The sequence below is a fragment of the Lissotriton helveticus genome, chromosome 1_1, assembly GCF_964261635.1.
Source record: "Lissotriton helveticus chromosome 1_1, aLisHel1.1, whole genome shotgun sequence".
NCBI lineage: Eukaryota > Metazoa > Chordata > Amphibia > Caudata > Salamandridae > Lissotriton > Lissotriton helveticus.
Window position 1 is genome coordinate 172,160,227 of NC_136057.1, and position 12,247 is coordinate 172,172,473.

The following is a 12,247-nucleotide window of genomic DNA, read 5'->3' on the forward strand; positions in this document are numbered from 1 at the left end:
AGCTCCGCTCCGTTGAGCCGCTCTTCCCCCGCTGAGGGGATCGCTGTGTCGACCGCCTAAGAGGGCCCGCTGCGGTGCCTCACCCTCCCGCCAGAAATCCCCACCGGACGCACACAGACCCAGGGGACAGACCTCCGAACTGGACGGACGCCTCGGGTGCCAGCCTCGCTCTGCCTGAGCCGCTGGGCACCTTGCCTTTGTCCCCGGAGGAAAGCCGCCACCGAGACCGTCAACGGGCTCGGGGCCCGCAACGTTTATTTTTCCCCTTGCTGACTGCTCCTGCCTACAAGTGACCAAGGTACTGTACTTGTCCCCCCGCGGTGCGAGCCGTTCCTTTCACCAGACTCGCACCGCTCTGCTCTGTGTGCCTGCCTGCAGCGCCTCTCCGCGAGCGCGCTCCAGCCCCTCCCGCTGGAATCCTCTGAACGTCGGGAAGCTGCAGGCTGCAAGCCGAGCCCCTGCACGACTGACCGGGGCTGCGCTGGGTTCTTTGGCCTTCTTCCCCCCTTGGCAGCTCTGAGGTCGGCGCTCTCCCCCGCGGGGGTCCCGCAGACCAGGGGGGGCCGTACGCTCCCAGAGACCCGGCCGGGCCGACCGCGTCCCACGCGGGAAGCGTGAGACTTGGAAGGGGGTCGGGATTTCCCCTGTCAGAAGCGCCGCGAAGTGCTACAAAGTGCAGGACCGAGTCCCTAAGGTCCTAGAGGGGTGACAAAGTGCACAATCTGGTCAGAAACGACCAAAGAACTAGGAGAACTGTGCAGAAGGAGAAAGAACTATTGTGGGAATATATAACAAGGATATTTCCATTTGAAACTGCAACTAAGAAGAAAAGTGCCTATTTACAATCTGTGGTGCTACAAAAACGTTATTTGATCTTGTGATAAGTCTGACCTAAGAGATATATATATTTTACATAAAGAAGCGTATTTTTATATACTCACAGCCTGGTGTCCATTTGTGGGGGGATTGGTATATTTTACTGTGTGTGTGTCTACAAATGCTTAACTGACTAACGCCTGGAGAATCGCCTTGGCTGCTCACGCCACGCACCTAGAGGGTGAGCAAGGGTAATTCTGAAGGGTCATCCTTTGCCCTGACTTAGAGGAGAGGGTCCCTGCTTGTCACAAGTACCTACTTGCGCCAACCAGAGACCCCCAATTCTAACATTGGTCGCAGCGGTGAGGATTTGCGAATTTGCATTTGTAGTTTACATACAGTGAATTACTGATCACCACATAGTGAGAGCAGATCTATAACGTAGCCACAGGTTTCCATTTTTATAATTTTGCTGGGAGATCTCCATGTGCTTGTGAAACGTCATGCCTGGTTCAGTGAGGATGGAAAAGGCAGCAACCAGATGCTTGTCGCCAGAGGAGTTGGCAGACAAGGCAGCAACCAGGGCGCATGAAATAGAGATGGCGAAATTAAAAGGACAAATGGAAATGGACAAGCATAAATTGGCAATGGAAAGCCAAAAATTAGCCATGGAGGCGCTAAAACGCCAAAGAGATCACTACTTTAGGATGAAAGAACTTGATTTGGAGCTTGAAGCCAGGAGGGCTTCCGCCCAACATCCAGAGATTTGTGTAGCTCGCAGATTGAGCTTTGCTGAGTTGGAGGTGGAGTCCAGCTCAGATGGTGGCAGCAACATTCAGGTATCTAGTGCTGACAGCATAGCGCGCGCACCTAGAGATATGGCACCTGACTTGGAGGGGGTTCACATACACCAGGAGGTTCAAGGGCATGAGGTAGCTCCAGTAGTGCGCAGCGTCCCTGAAGGGAATAGGGTGGCTGGCGTAGGAGTTCATGGTCCTAGTGGTGGGAGGGATTCCCCCATGGTTGAGGTCCTGGTGGGTGAGTGTAAGGACCGCCCAGAAGAGTGTGGGTTGCGTGACAGAGACAGTCCGCTACTGTCTGGCCAGTCTCAGAAGAATGGTGTGGAGTATGTGTGTGAGGCGCTGGATGGTGAGGTGAAGGATAGTTTGGTTAACCCTGCTAGGGGGCTGTGTAACCCAATTGTGGGAGAGCATACTTTAAGTCCCAGTTTTCCAGAGCTATGCCAACACCTGTTTGAGAGTGAGTTCTCTGACCCCAGGGAGCTCACATTGGAGGCAGACCTTGTGGTGGATTCCAGGGGGTCTGGAGAGGCATTGGGGTGTGATCCTGTGGGGAGTGGCTCAGGTATCTTCCAGCCCAGAGTGGTGGAAGTGGCGCAGAGTAGCCCAGCTAGGTCCTGTAGCAGTGAGAGGGGTGTAGGGCCTCACGTCCTGTCCTTAAGGGGAAGGAGTGAGAATGGGTGTTGTCCCGGTAGTGCCCAACCTCAGTCTCAGAGCCTGGATGGTTCTTTAAGGGAACACCAGGTGGGGAGCCTAGGCTGTCCGGATGAGTCACCCTTTAAGGGGGATCCCCCAGTGGCTAGAGAACGTGGAGGCTCTGTAAACAGGGCTCCAGTAGTTCTGGTGACTGGCAGTACCACTCCAGTTGGGAGGGTGCAGAAGTCCAGAAAGAGGGGCGAGAGGGGAAAAGAGTCCCCAGTGGAAGAACCAGTGGGTCAGGGGCCAGCCAGCAGGGCTGAGTCCCCAGTGAATGACCATGGGGACACCACTTCTGTCCTGGGGGATCTTCCCACACTGTCAGAGGGACAGAGGCTGGGAGATCTGCGCCAGGTAGACTGTCGCACGGCACATGAGCTATGTGCCACCCTCAGGGGGGGCATGCGTGCTCCCCGGGAAGTCCTGGTGCGCCAGGCAATTGTTCAACTGCAGGGTTGGGTCCCTGAGTTGGAGAGTCAGGTTCAGGTGTTGTCTGACCTGGAGGGTGGGACCACTGTAATCAGTGTCCTGGCCCATGTCCCTTCTAGGGGTACCACTCCAGTTGGGAGTGGGCAGTACTCTGGAAGGGGGTGCAGAGGGAGGGAGTCCTCGCCTCTGACCCCGGTGCGACTTGAGGGTTTAGACCCTAGGTTTAAGGGCCAGGTGCAGGGTGTCCCCCCTGACCTGGTGCCCCAGTTGCAGGATAGCACCCCTGAACTGGTGGGAGAATTGTGCAGATCACCTGCCACAGGTGCCCTGACAATTCTGGAAGGGGGTACCACTCCAGGTGGGAGGGTACAGAGCCCCAAGGAGGAGGACCGGTTGTGGGAGAGCCCACCCCAGTCTTTGGTCCAGCAGCCAGGTACAGGCCTGGGGCTGGTGAGTCAGTGCCAGGATGGCATACCTGACCTGACAGGAGGGAGAGTGGACAAAGGGTGCCAAGCACCTGGGGCTACTGCCCCCCGCTCTCTGAGGCCACAGAGGTTTGAGAGCCCTGAGAGGCATGAGGCCTGGGTCTCAGCCCTGACTACCGTCAGTGGCCACTGTGATTTGATGACTGCCTGTTGGGACACACCTGTGAGCCAGTTAAGGTTAGAGGCTGCACAGGTGGTGTCCACAGAGGAAGAAAAGGGTGCCCCAGGGATTGGCTTGGTGGACTCTGAGAGTATGGACAGAGGATTTGAAATAGGTTCAGATTGGCGTAGAACTGGAATGGGCCCCTGCTGTTGCGGGCCAGGTCCAGGTTCTATCGCCCAAAGCAGGGAAGCCCATCACAGTGGTGATTGGTCTACCCTGCGTTTTGGCTGGAAGGGGGTTGTGTTGGACCTGGGCCTCTTGGCAGGGTCATCCCTAAACTTTTTGCCTTCCTCCAATACTCTCTCTGACCTGTTTTTGTTGGTTTAATGACTCTGGGCACTTTTACCACTGCTGACCAGTGCTAAAGTGCATATGCTCTCCCTGTGAAAAGTATATATGTGATTGATATACCTGATTGGTTCATTGGATTTACTGTCAGTCCCCAGTAAAGTGCACCAGGAGTGCCAGGGCTTGTGAATGCCAATACTGCTAGTGGGCCTGCAGCGCTGGTTGCGCCACCCACAGAAGCAGCCTTAAAATGTGCCTAGGGTCTGCCATTGCAGAACCTGCGTGCAGTCTGGTACTGTCATGCTGGCTGGGCAAGTGCACACACTTGCCAGCCCCTAAACCTTCCCTTAACTTCATATTAGTCACCCCTATGGTAGGCCTAAGGGCAGGGTGCATTGTAAGTGTAAGGTAGAACATGCCCTGATGTGTGTGGCATGTTCTAATAGTGAATTACTGCCAAATTCGTTTTTCACTATTGTAAGGCTACCAGTTCCCTTCTAGGCCAGATGGGCTGCTGGAATTATTACACTCTATAATCCCAGCAGGCTCAGGGAACATGGTAGAAATTAATGTTTAGTATGCCTGAACTCAGAATAATAAAATACTTCTTTTAGTAAAGTTTATTTTAATATCCTGTGTTTGCAAATGCTACTTTTAGAAAGTTAGCATTTGCTTGCCTAACCATTTCAGCCCGCCTCTGCTTGGATGTGGATCTGACTGTCTGGTGTGTGTGAGTGACAGGGCTGGGAGTTGACAGGTAGTGAATAGCCAGATGACACCTTAGTGGGTGGTGGGAGTTTCCCCTGAATGATGCATCAGGCTGTGCTCTGCCACCACAATGCTGGCTCCGCCCTCCTGGGGAGCGACTGATGACTCAGCCTGCACCTGGCCCAGGAAGGACCGAAGCTTGTCAACAGAGTGCTCAGGCTGCCCCTGTCTTCACAATGCCGGCTCCGCCCCCCTGGGGAGCGGCTGATGTGCCTGCCCTCACACTGAATGCAGAAGCAGAAGTACCCACCACAAGTGCTCAGGAGCTGAGAGCAGTTATGCAGAGGCCCCCCTGGCCAGTGAGAACAAAAGAAACTGTGTATAAAAGTAGGAGCCCTGCTCCTTGTAAATCAGAATCCTGTTTCACCACGAAGGACCTCTGCCCGACTAGAAGGAGAAGAGACGCTGGGAGAACTGGCCTGCTGCTTGCCTTGCTGAGAAAGGAGAGGAAAAGACTTGATGAGAAAAGACTTTGCTGCTTTGTGCTTAAACATTCTCCAAGGGCTTGACTGAGCTTGCCCCCTGACCTGAGCCACAGGACCATCTGGCTCAACCTGCCTCTGCTCGTCTGCCGGTAATTAACCGGGATATCTACTACTGCCGGAGCTGTGACTTTGGTGCCCCCCAGCCCCTCTCTGAGGCCGTGACCGACTGTGTCTCCTCGTCCCCGCCGAGGAAGAGCTCCGCTCCGTTGAGCCGCTCTCCCCCCGCTGAGGAGATCGCTGTGTTGACCGCCTGGAAGGCTCGCTGCTGTGGTGCCCCCCAGCCCCTCCCTGAGGCCGTGACCGACTGTGTCTCCTCGTCCCCGCCGAGGAAGAGCTCCGCTCCGTTGAGCCGCTCTTCCCCCGCTGAGGGGATCGCTGTGTCGACCGCCTAAGAGGGCCCGCTGCGGTGCCTCACCCTCCCGCCAGAAATCCCCACCGGACGCAAACAGACCCAGGGGACAGACCTCCGAACTGGACGGACGCCTCGGGTGCCAGCCTCGCTCTGCCTGAGCCGCTGGGCACCTTGCCTTTGTCCCCGGAGGAAAGCCGCCACCGAGACCGTCAACGGGCTCGGGGCCCGCAACGTTTATTTTTCCCCTTGCTGACTGCTCCTGCCTACAAGTGACCAAGGTACTGTACTTGTCCCCCCGCGGTGCGAGCCGTTCCTTTCACCAGACTCGCACCGCTCTGCTCTGTGTGCCTGCCTGCAGCGCCTCTCCGCGAGCGCGCTCCAGCCCCTCCCGCTGGAATCCTCTGAACGTCGGGAAGCTGCAGGCTGCAAGCCGAGCCCCTGCACGACTGACCGGGGCTGCGCTGGGTTCTTTGGCCTTCTTCCCCCCTTGGCAGCTCTGAGGTCGGCGCTCTCCCCCGCGGGGGTCCCGCAGACCAGGGGGGGCCGTACGCTCCCAGAGACCCGGCCGGGCCGACCGCGTCCCACGCGGGAAGCGTGAGACTTGGAAGGGGGTCGGGATTTCCCCTGTCAGAAGCGCCGCGAAGTGCTACAAAGTGCAGGACCGAGTCCCTAAGGTCCTAGAGGGGTGACAAAGTGCACAATCTGGTCAGAAACGACCAAAGAACTAGGAGAACTGTGCAGAAGGAGAAAGAACTATTGTGGGAATATATAACAAGGATATTTCCATTTGAAACTGCAACTAAGAAGAAAAGTGCCTATTTACAATCTGTGGTGCTACAAAAACGTTATTTGATCTTGTGATAAGTCTGACCTAAGAGATATATATATTTTACATAAAGAAGCGTATTTTTATATACTCACAGCCTGGTGTCCATTTGTGGGGGGATTGGTATATTTTACTGTGTGTGTGTCTACAAATGCTTAACTGACTAACGCCTGGAGAATCGCCTTGGCTGCTCACGCCACGCACCTAGAGGGTGAGCAAGGGTAATTCTGAAGGGTCATCCTTTGCCCTGACTTAGAGGAGAGGGTCCCTGCTTGTCACAAGTACCTACTTGCGCCAACCAGAGACCCCCAATTCTAACAGTTACTCAACACTATTCCCTCAGATTGCCGTTTAGAAATCGCTGTGGCAGCAACCACTCTGAGACAACCTGGAAGTCCCCTGGCCACTGGGTCTAATACAGCCGAGAAATAGGCACATGGACGATGCTCATTACCATATGGATGTGTCAAAACTGACAATGCACATCCTTCTCTCTCATGTACATATAATATGAAAGGCTTTACATAGTCTGGAGTGCCTAACACTGGAGCAGAACTAAGGGATGCACAAAGCTGCTAATATGCTTCCTGACATTCAGATGTCCATGGTAGAGGAGAGGGAGTGTCTTTAAGAAACAAGGGACAAAAGAGGTTTCATTATAAGTGAGAAGTTCGGGATCCACTGTTTACAGTATGAAATAATACCAATAAGTGCCCTGTATTCTTCTTTGGTACATGGAATATTAATTTTTAGGATAGTTTGAATCCTGTCTTTAGCCAGAGTGTGACCTTCCTTAGACAAGAGGTGACCTAAATAAGTAACCTCAGACTGACAATATTGCAGCTTATTCTTAGAGACTTTATGTCCCTTAACAGTAAGGTGATGCAAGAGAGGGAGAGTGGCCTCTTTACAATGCTCAACTGTGTCTGCGGTTAGCAAAATGTCATCAACATATTGCACAAGTATAACTCCTGGTGGCAAAAGAAGTTCATCCAACTGTCACTTAAGTGCCTGACTGTAAATGCTAGGGCTCACTGTATAGCCTTGTGGAGCCCTAGAAAATCTAAATGAGCGACCTCGTAATGAAAACCCAAAAAGAATAGAGAAAAAGACATTTTTGAGGTCGATAACAGAGTATACAGTTGCTTTAGGTGGGATTAATGTCAACAAAGTTGTAATATCAGAGACAACAGGATATTGAGGGATCACTATTTTATTGACCTCTTTCAAATAGATCACAAATCTGTAAATCTTATCCCCTGTTCCAGCGCCCTGTTTTAGAATGCGGAGAATGGGGCTATTGCATACATTAGAGGAAACTTACTCAACAACTGTACGTATCATGTCGTCAATGATAGATATCAATGCATCCTCACCTTCTTTTGATATTTTATATTGTGGGACCATTGGTAAAGAAGCATCCCTGTATATGTCTCGGGGAAATGTCCATTCTACCCACATCTGTGTCAGCAGTAGCCCAAACACATGAAGGTACTGAATCAAGATCCGAACATGAGGAAAAAATTTATTGTTTAGGCAATGTCTTTTCCCCAAAAATGACACGTACTCTAGATGGTAGCATGGAAATACTTCAAAAGATCAATTCCCATCAGATTATCTGGAGCATGTGGGGGAAGTAAAAAAGGGGCTGTATGATGAAATTCTCAACCTGCAAAGGTAGATTTTGGGACACAGGGCTAGGAGTTGGTGTTCCATCAAACCCTATCGATGTGATCATTTAGCAAGACAAGGGTGTCCCAGAGACCAGTTTCTGAGATATCGCACAATGTGTCGCCCCTGTATCCACCAAACATTTCTGATCCTGTCCAAGTATGGTGGCTGTTATATAGGGCCCTGACTGATTTACAGGTAACTCAACTGGTCCTCCTTGTCCTACGCTGTCCTAGGCAAAATGTGTTCCCACAGTTTCCTCAAATTCCCAATCCTCCATAGAATATTCATTATTTTGTTGATCAAAATAATTTCCTGACCTATTTCTCTCTGGAGCTTGAACCTGCTGTGGCTGCTGTCGGGGGGGCTGAAGTCCCCTGATTACTATTCACTTTACCCTTCCTCTCCCACCACCAGCTAAAACAGGACCTCCAGAACGCCAATGTCCTTTCTCCTTGCAATAAGCACATTGATCCAGTCCTAGTGGAGTTGGTTTACGCGGTGGCCCTACTGGAGGTGCTTGTCTATCATTTTGACTTGTGAGGAAAATTATATTTTGCCTTGTTATATGTGCCTACGTGTTCCCCATCCTATGTTATATGTGCATGATCGATATGCGTATATCCCCTTCTGATCGATTTAAGACGCAATTATAGTTGTGTCCAACTCTAGTATGTCAGTATCCAGTTCTCGTGAAAGCAACGAGTATTAGGCCTATGTTGCCACGTTTTTACAGTGTGCACGTTAATTCACCGCATTGTCCCCGTTTCTAGGCCTCAAAGGGCCCGGACACCAGATTCAAGCTCCAGTTTCCTGAACCCTCTCCGAGGAGCGATGCAGCCCCCACCTGCATCCCTGACCCTTCACTTACTTCCTGCCTCGCAGCGCGGTGCCCGGCCTGGCTCTGCCTGCCTGTCTGCCAAGAATATGTTATGCTTCCAGTTATCAGTCCAGCTTTCCTTCTCTGCATTCCTAAGCTACTGAACCGCATAAACAGTTCAGCTATAGTCTAGTCTTTCTGTCTCCATGTAAGAGAAATACTGTATTAGTATTCATAGAATATTCCTAGCACACGCAATACATGTAGAATATATGCATGCACCAGCCTTAGTGTCAAGTAGCCTTTGCCCTGATAACTTTTAGATTCTATCGACATGTACTCCAAACACCAGATACCAGATATGCTATAGGTACATGTCGTCCTGACACCGCAGACTTTAGTCTCCTCTTCTAGTGCAGAAGTCATAGCCCCAGTTCTCCCTAGTAACACGTCATTGCCCGTTTGCGCGCACCACTAGGTTAAAGGTCCCAGCTGCTCTCAGGTAGCCCCCTCCATGTTTCCGCCCACTCATGACATTTCTATGACGTTTCACATCACATGTCTCAGTGCACGCCCTGTACACGCCTTCTGTTTCCGCCCATGTGTTCTTATCTTACGCTTGTCACAAGTTACGCCTACTGTATGTAATGTATTTGAAATGTCTTACTATATATACACTGCACTGTTAATGAAATGGTGCAGCTGCCTTCCTTCCTATTTTATTTCAGGCTGTCCCGTTCCAGTCCCTTCCCTTTTGCCTGAATAAAGCCTGTTCAACTCGGACACATCGGATCCTGCCTCTTATTTATTGAGCTATCTGTTATTGTTAATATATTCAAAAATAGTACCGGTAATTAATTATTTATTTACCACATAAATGGCGCCCGAATAGGGACGTACCCCTTCCTCACGCGCTGGCGATGCAACGCCGGTCCCCTGACCCTCTGCAGCCGTGACGGAACAATACCGTGCACGTGCAGATATTTCTGCTTCAAGTCTCCCTCAGGCCCACGGAGGAGACGGAGACTGCGGTCCGACATCCAGACGAAGCGGTGTGGAATGCGGTTCGTCCCGACCAGAGCCCAAGCCGAGAGAGTAAGGTCCGAAGTATCTGGAGGCCCACCTGTTTCCGAAGTTTCCGAAGTATGTAGTAGTCCGACGTCGTAGCAGTCCAGTCCAGTCCGAGGCCTTCCAGTTTCTGCTTCCCGGTGAGTACCGTCGCGGGGGAAGTATCTAGACAGGATCATTAGTTTGTTCCTGGTCCGTTGGGTTTGGGTACACAGATCCAGTCCGAAGTATTCACCTAGGTGGATACGGTCCGACGTTTCTCTTTATGGGACCGGTATGTTCTGTACTGTTTCAGCAGTGCATCTAGTAATTCTAGTAAGTTTCGTTCTCGAGAAATTCATGTGTTCTGTTTTCAGTGTATCAGGTAGTATTCTGTTCGAACTGTTATCAATGTATTTTTATGTCGTGGTATGAGAGATTTGTTTGCTATTCTATTACTGTGATTATTGTGTTCCAAGTGTATTACCGAAATGCCTCTGTTCTCGAAATTACGTCAGTTAAAGACCAGAAAAGGGTTACTCGAAGAAGCAGTTCCTGTCCCTCCTAGGGACAGTCCAGGACATTTTATGTATCACAAGCATGGCCTAGATGCCATAATATATCTAGACTTATGGGTGGACTATACTAAGGAACTAGAAGAGAAATATAGATGGCCCGTATCAGGTACATGGGATGCCGAGTGCATCATGAGAGTAGAAGAAGCATTATGGAAAAAGAAAGCCAGACAGTCCCAGAAAGATGCCATCGAGTTATGGCGCAAAGAATCTCATAAAAGAACCGAAAAAGAATTCAGAAAAACAGAATTAAGTAGGGAATCCTCAGAAAGAGCCCAAGAAAGGGAATTAATAGAAGAAGGTGAACGAGTTAGAGCAGAACAGTCAGACCGACAGAGAAATGCCCTTATTAAAGGTATGTATCCTCTTCTTGCCGAGGGCTTGCCGAAGGCAACCCCGGAAGTACCCGGTAATTTACCACCGCCAATGGTCCCGATTAAGCTACGTCATAAACCGACCGCAGCTGATATTTTTCTTTCGTCCTATTTGGACGACACAGTCCCAGCATATGCAAATCATGTTCTGCCTGTTCCGCCTGCTCCCGTTAATAATGTAATACCTGTCCCGCCAACTACTGTTCCCGGGGGTCAAGTTCATGTTCCAGCACCCCCGGACCAGCCCACAGTAAATGTACCCGTTATGCCAGTCACTCTACCAGCCCGTACAGTATTCACCGACGATTCTAGTTTAGGAGCCGCGGGGGGAAGTGCTCCTCGCACCCCGCCTCAACCGAAACGTCTGACGCTGCACGACGTAGCGTTACAGCGTACGCCAAAAGTGGCGACATACACAGATCTCAAGCGACTTCTTACTGACTGTATATATGATCCAGTTCCAGGCGAAGATCACATGATCTTATATTCAGTACGTTTAAGACGGGTGGCCAGCTTTTTGATCACCCTGCCCGATATGAAGGAACATCTGAACAGAATATATCGTTTCATCCGTACAGGAGAGAATCCAGAAAGTATTCACGAAGCTATGTCACAAAGGAAAGCCGAGGTTCAACTTATGATTTTAAAGTTCCTGATTAACTGTTTAATAAGAGAGCAAGATTATCCAGATCAAGACCAAGACGAGATGAAAGTCCTAACCAGGTGGAGTGACAATATAGCCGATGGAAAACACAAGACACAAGGTTGTATAGAGAGTATGTATAAGAAAATTCGTAAGGAAATAATACGTATACACAAGGAACGAGAAGCAAAAAGAGCAACCGAGAAAGAGAGTGACTCTTCTAGTGAAGAGTTAGACAGCGAGAATCCCTCCAGAATAGCGTATGTAGGTAGAACTAGACTTTCCGACCGATATTCACGCCTAGATTACAAGAAAGTTTTTCCTCCTCCTGCACCAGAACAGTGTTCTCTTGAGCAAGTATTCCAGGCCACCGATCAAATTCTGAAATCACGAATAGGTTATAGCGAGCTTACTACAATACATGTACAAAAACTCGCCCGATCAGCAGTCCGATGGACTAGTGATTCTACCACTTTTCCAGACGAAATAGTGGCACAAACGTTTCTGAAACTGCCCCCAGCCGAGCAACGTCTGGTGGGTACATATATGATTGAGGCACCTCATTACACTGTATGAGGAACAGCATTCTGATCCAGGTCCTCTACATGATGTATTGAACGAGTTACTCCAATACAGATGGAAAGGTCTAGGTACCGATTTAATTAGTGTCATTCTAGAACAGCGCCACAAATACCGAACATTTCTGAATCCACATTTTGTTCACGCCTCACCCCCAGAAAGAAAATCATTCTACATAGACAGACAGAATCCGTTACGGGAAGTGCATCCAGTTAAGGGAGAAGATGGTAGTCTAGAACGAGTATTTGTTTACACCCCTATCACGAAAATAGAACTCTTAGAAATGAAAAAGTTAATTCCCTGTCATGATAAAGATCCAGCAGGGTTTCACCGTGAATTGAAGGACATGCTCCGTATGGGAGAATACACGTATCCTGATATCATTAAAATGTTAAAGGTCCTGTTGCCTGCGGGCATATATGAAAAACTC

General features: G+C 50.3%; 1 long non-coding RNA gene across 1 annotated transcript in view; it reads right to left on the minus strand.

The window, feature by feature from the left end:
- LOC144782375 (uncharacterized) overlaps positions 1-12,247 on the minus strand; it is a 371,940-nt gene that overhangs the window by 99,432 nt on the left and 260,261 nt on the right. The window lies entirely within an intron of this gene.